The sequence below is a fragment of the Marmota marmota genome, unplaced genomic scaffold (assembly GCF_001458135.2).
Source record: "Marmota marmota marmota unplaced genomic scaffold, marMar, whole genome shotgun sequence".
Lineage (NCBI taxonomy): Eukaryota > Metazoa > Chordata > Mammalia > Rodentia > Sciuridae > Marmota > Marmota marmota.
The window spans coordinates 62832625-62838884 of record NW_025999968.1 but is presented as its reverse complement, the minus strand read 5'-3'; the positions used below and the strand labels follow the sequence as shown (position 1 = coordinate 62838884).

At 57.2% G+C, this 6260-nt stretch overlaps 1 long non-coding RNA gene across 2 annotated transcripts; it reads right to left on the bottom strand.

Moving 5' to 3' along the window:
* Positions 1–922: 922 nt before the first annotated feature.
* LOC125616994 lies at positions 923–4038 on the bottom strand. Of its 2 annotated transcripts, XR_007347856.1 has the most exons (3): positions 2960–4034; positions 1822–2159; positions 923–1342 (listed from the first exon to the last, which is right to left on the bottom strand). It is a non-coding gene; the product is annotated as an uncharacterized LOC125616994 (long non-coding RNA). The 2 variants fall into 2 exon arrangements; XR_007347855.1 differs by having other exon boundaries at positions 923–2159; positions 2960–4038.
* Between the last annotated feature and the right edge of the window lie 2222 nt (positions 4039–6260).

Here is a 6260-nt window from a genome sequence, read left to right as displayed (position 1 = left end):
AACAACATCCTTTTCTGAATATATTGGGAATACATGGCATTGTGGGTAGCTGGGAAACACAGAAAACTGTTTGAGAATGTTGAAATCCGACACCATTGTCCAGGGCTGCGCAGGGCATGGTGGCCACCCAGGGCCTTGTGTTCTCCCTGTCCATATGCAGACTTTTTTTTTTTTTTTTAATACTGAGGATTGAACCCCAGGGCACTTACCACTGAGCCACATCCCAGCCCTTTTTGTATTTTATTTAGACACAGGGTCTCACTGAGTTGTTTGGGGCCTTGCCTAGATGCTGAGGCTGGCCTGGACTTGATCCTCCTGCCTCAGCCTCCTGAGTTGCTAAGATTACAGGCTCGCACCTCCATGCCCAACCGGCTTTCGGCCTTTACGGACCTGGGATTTCCACCGTTGCTCAAGTGTGAAGGGGTGAGGTCTTCTGGCCATTAGCCCAGCCCTCCCCTGTGGGACCTCCAGTGAGTCACTCTCTACGAGAGGGTCACACCCACATGAGAGAGAACATGCCCTGCTGGAGGCCGGCTCGACCTCAGCCTCACCCCATGGGGACAGCCTCTGGGTCAGGCCCAGTCATCTAGAGGGACTTCCAGCCCTATCCTACCTTGCATGCCAGGCTGCTGGGCCCTGACCCCACCCCATGTGTCCTCTGGGAATTTCCAATAAGTCACCTGCTCCAGCAGGTACCTCACCCCCTCTTACGGATGTAAAAAGGGGACATCCAGAGCTGACCTGGGGAGGTGCGGCCAGCTGCCCACACTGCAGCCCAGCTTTCTACAGCCGGGAGGTCACTGCTCACCTGCTCAGCTCTGTGTGCCAGGAGCCGCCCAGCCCTGGGGCGTCTCTTTTACCATCTAGGGGTGTGGGTTCATTGTCTCTGTTCAGCAAAGAATTGAAGAACAGGACACAGAGACAGCAGCAGAAGCAGGTTTGTTGAAAGACAAAAGATACAGAGGGAGACTTCTCGGGAGAGAAGGCCCCAGAGCTGGGAGTCTGGTGGGGAGTTGGGCCTGTTCCTTTTATGGTCTCTGGAGTTTCCTCCCATCCTTATCTCCTCCCTGTCCCCGTGCTCCTCGCTGTTATAGGTTGGTGTCCCCCGTGTCCCCGTGTCTGTTTTAGTTTTTCTATTGGGTCCCCTGCTTGGGAGCACGAGTGCAGAAGTGTCTGCTCCTCAGGTCCCCACGAGTCCACGCGGTCTTTCATCAAGCAGGAAGGGGGCCTCATCAGAAGACCCTCTCCACGCTCCTCGGTCCGGCCCTGCCCCGACCTCCTCGGTCGCCATCCTGCCCTGGCTGCCTGGGCCCCGCTGCAGCTCCTTCGTTTCCGCCAGGACCTAAGGGGAGAAGGAGAGAGAGGCAGTCTCTAGCCTGCAGGGCTTCCCGGGGGAGGAGGGGAAGATGGGTGGCAATCCTCTGGGAAGCCCTGCAGGATGAGGGCCCCCAGAAGGGCGAGGGTAGGGAGAGACGCCCTCCTGGCCGCACTGCCACCCCTGGGCCCAGACAGGCAGAGACTGGAGCACCACCCGGGGTATCCTGGGGGACTGGGGAGCCAGATGGAGCTTCGGGTCCCCTTGGGGAGGAGGAGAAACTGGTGGGAGAGGTCCAGACAGGGTCGTGGAGAGAGGGAGACACGTGGGAGGCGTCAGCGTTGGGTTCCCAACTCTGTCCCCACTTTGCTGTCCTCCACGCTGGTGCCAACACAGCCCTCCTGTGTGCTGGCCCAGCCGGCCAGGCCCTGCAGCGAGGAAGTGGCCCAGGCCTTCACCACCACTTGACTGCCTCTGGGAAGCGAGGGGGAGCTTTTGATTCTTACCCATTACATCACCGTGATTCTAGGAAGGCTCCAGAGAACTGGACTGAGACTCACTTGTCTTACTGACTTCGACTTTGTGTTCACTGAGCCCCTCCGCAGGACCCTGCCCTGTGCCCTCACCAGTCCTCGCAGCCAGAGAAGGAAGGGCCCTGAGTGTCTGCAGGTGCATCATTGTTCGTGGGCCGTCAGACCCAGGTCAGGCTCCACCGTCGTTCATCCCTCCTGCCCCCAGCCAGGCCAAGAGCTGAGAAAGTGGGAACAGAGTCGTGGGGGTGGACGCACGGCTCGTCACGCAGGGGCACCCAGTCCTGAAGAATTTCAAGGCAGTCTGGGGGTTCCTGGAACCCACACATTGAACAGGAAATGGTGATTTGGTTAGAACCAGAAAGAGAAGTGACACTGAGTGCAGGCAGAGCCCCCAGGCCAGACTGGGCCTGGGCTAGGCTTAGGCACCCCATCTAACCTTCAGCCCCCACACAGGTCAGCCCCTACACAGGCCTCTATAGTAGAGAGAAGAATCAGGTTTGAATGGCAGAAAAGCATTATGACCTTCCGGAAGGCATTAGTTCCCTTTCTACCACCAAAGAGCTGTGTCCCAGTTTTATTTTTAACTCATGTCTAATTTTGTTATTCTAATCATGTGAATGCATTCATTGCTGGCCCATATGGACACACTGCAATGACATGATCTTCCTTATTCAACTTTTTGGTTTTCCTCCAGAGTTGATAATTGCTTAATTTTTCTCCTTGCTCAATTTCCTTTGAATCAGACCCAAGTCTCCCCCACCCCACCCCCTCACAGGTCTGAAAAACACTTCTCAGAATAATTCTCCACATGTGAGGAGTGTCAGCTCGGCTGTGTCCGATGAGGGCTGGGTGTCCCATGCAGGTCCCCTCAGTGCCAGCCCAGCACCTCTGTGCACTGGGCCTGAGCCCCAGCCCCTCCTGGGGTGGAGCAAGACCTCCTAGGGTGAGACAGGGAAGCAGGATGCTACCTCCCACAAAGGGAGAAGCCACAGAGAGGAAGGGTGGGGAGGAAGTGCCTGTCCTGGGCCTGGCTGTGTGGGGAGCTGGCTGTGGGAGCAGCGGTCAGGACTGGGGCTGCAGAGGCTCACCCCCATCTCTTCCCTGCACTCACCGGCCGCCCAGCACCCCCAGGCCTGGGGTCTCCCCTGCCTGTCTTGTGTGGCTCAGGGGATCCAGGGAGAACTCCGGAGCTCACCCAGAGCCCCGTGGGTTTCTGGGCTCACCCCTCCTACGCCCTGCCTCCTGCCAGCCCCGCCTCCCGCCTCTGCCTGATTCCACCCTGCAGGAGGAAGTCACTGGGGGAAGGAGTCAGAAACAAAGAAGAGGCGACCTGGGGGCAGAGACAGCCAAAGGCAGGGCTGGTCAGGAGGGAGAGCCAGGCGCCAGCCACTGGGGAGGGGAGGTGGGGAGGGGCCAGAAAAGCAAAGCCAGAGAAGGAGGCTGAGGCCCCGCAGGCTGACCAGCTCTGCTCCGCTCACACGTAGAGTTCTCCAGGGACCAAGTGTGTCCTGGCTCTGGGCTGACAGCTCATTCCTCTCCCTGTTCCTCTGCTGGACTGGACCACTGGTGCCTCTGAGGGTGGTGCTGGCCTCTCAGTTCTCCTCCCTCACCAGGCCCCCAGGCTCAGCCTCCAGCCTTCCCTCAGTGCTAGCCCAGCACCTCTGTGCACTGGGCCTGGGCCCCTGCCGCACATCCTCCACCACGGGAGCCTCTTAACCTTCAGCCTCTGTGCAGATGGGGTTTCCTCGGTGGGACTTTCCAGCCTCCTACCGGTATTACTCAGCTGACCATTGCTGTGACAAAATGCCTGAGAACAACAATTTAAAAAGAGAAGAGATTTATCATGGCTTACGATTTTATAGGTTTCAGTCCATGGTTGGGCGGTGCTCTACCACTGACCTACATCCCCAGCAGGGTCCTTGGTCCTTGTTCTGGAGCCTGTGATGAGGGAAACATCATAGCCTGTGACAGAGGAAGGCACTCACCTTATGGTGGCCAGGAAGCGTTATGGTAGGGAGCACAGTAGTGAAGCAGACCTCCTGGGGGTTGTGCTGTTATAACAAAGCCCCTGCCCCCAACGCACTTCAGTGTGAACCCATGAATGTGTTAGTGCCCTGAGGAGTCAGGGCCCTCAGGGTCCAATCACTGCTCAAAGGGCTCCCTCTCCGAACCTGGCTGCACTGGGGCCAACCTTCACACCCAAACCACAGCACTCCTGTCACCAAGAAGCCCCTGCCCTGCTCTTGGGCTGTGTGGGGAGGGTGGCTGGGTAAAGCGAGGCGGGGACACAGGACAGTGCTCTGGATGGGAGGGGAGGGGAACAGTCTCCCTTCTCCTTTCGGTGCACCCCTGGCTGCCCGCTCGGCCCAGGCTGGACCTCCAGGGTCCCCTCTTGTCCTGCCTGCTGCTGGCCTGCTCTTCTCTGGAGCTGACCCAGCGTTCTGGAAGGCAGGTCATGCACCCTCTGCACAGGGAGCCCCACCGTCCATCCACAGCAAAGCCCCCCACTAGGCCGTTTCTAGAAGGCGCTGCCCAGAAGGTGGGAATGGACCTTCTAGCTGGCCCAGGGCATAGAGGAGCCCAGAAGGCTGCTTGCCGAAGCTGAGAGGCCAGGAGACGGTGGCCTGGTGCCCGCTGGAGCTGCTCCTCAGCAGGTGCAGGTAGAACGTACCCGAACTCCTAGCCTGGACCAGCACGACTCCCCCTCCAAAGAAGCTGCAGTGGCTCTAAGCTAGCAGGGCTCTGGGGACCGGCCCTCCAGCCCGGCGCCCCGCCACGGCCTTCTCCAGCCACCACTCTCTCGTGCTCCTCCGAGCTGTGGTCTCCCCTGACTTGGCCAGGCCTGGATTTTGTATTAAAGCTCCAAGTACTTGTTGGACCCTCACATCAAGAAAAGCCAGCAGCCTCTGACTCCAGACGTGCATCACATGTGGGGTGAGGGACAAGTACCAAGTGGGGACAGTGGAACAGGGTCTGCAAAGGGACACAAGGTCAGGAAGGGCTGTCCTGTCCTCAGGGGGCCTCCCTGAGCAGGTCAATGTCCTGCAGGAAGTCCAGGGTCCTCACTGTCCCCTGCACACCCCAGCCTGGCCGGGTCCCCTCTTGCTGGATGGCTCCTGCTGTCATTGGATGCTTGCCTGGCCCCTCTTGCCTCCTGTGCCGTCGCATCCACCCATGGCCACAGCCCAGCGAGCCCCACACTTCCCAAACTGAGCTGTGTTCCGCCTCCTACTGCTGCAGGTCCCCAGCTTCGCCCCCCCCCGAGTGACCTTCCTTCCCCAGGGGCCAGCCTTGGCTTCACAGACCACCTCCTTCCCTGAACTCCTGCTGGGTTCACAGACACTTGGGACTGCCCCGGCTTCCTCTGGACAGAGCTCTGTCATGGAGTGCCATCTGGACACCACCACAGCTGTCCGTGCTGCACAGCCGCCGTGCAGGCATCCGGTCACTCAGATTTCTCTGGGCTGGAATTTGAATGGTGCATCTTTCCGACCCCTTCCCTTTATCCTACCTGCATCACCACCTGCAAAATGAGTTTCATATGGGCAGCAGAGTTGGGTCACTTATTTATTTATTTATTAGTTGAAGATGGATACAGCACCTTGATTTTATTTATTTATGTTTATGCAGTGCTGAGAATCGAACCCAGTGCCTCACAGGTGCTAGGTAAGTGCTCTACCACTGAGCGACAGCCCCAGCCCACTCGGGTCAGGTTTTAAAGACCCCACCGGCCTGCATTTGTCTTGGACTCCGTGTGATTATGAAATGGCTGGAGTCAGGCAGGCTGTTCAGTTTTGTTTTCCGTTTGCCTCCTGTTTCCCGTTTTCCTGTGCAGTTATGAGTTGCATAGATATTTATACGTCACATCTTAGTTCATCCATTGGCTCTTGGCTGATGCTCCAGGGATTCTGACACCCACAACCCTCGCTGTCTCCCAGGGGAGTGCAGAGACAGCTGGCAACTCTGCCCCTTCCTGTGTGCCCCACCCCTTGGTGCTGTGCTGGTCTTGTAGTTTACATCTCCGTATGTCGAAAACCCACCAGACCGTGTTGCAAGTTTTGTGTTTGATGCGTTCGAAGGAACTTAAGAAAAAAGTGGTCAGTGGTGTTTGCCCTGATACTTCTCCTTTCCACTGCTCTGTCTTCATTTCTAAGTTTCCAGGTTTCTCTCTGGGATCATTTCCCTTTTGCCTACGATGATTTATTTCCACTATGTTTTCTGGGAACAAATTCCCTTAGTTTTCCTTCATCTAAGAATGTCTTTATTTTCCTTTCATGGATATAGAAATCTGGGTTGAGAGTTCTTTTCTTTAATGTCTCTAAAAACTGTTGCTCCTGTTCCCCTGGCCTGCAGGTTTTCAGATGAGAAATCTGAGCTCCGGGGGTTCCTCTGAAGGTGTCTTACCACCCCCC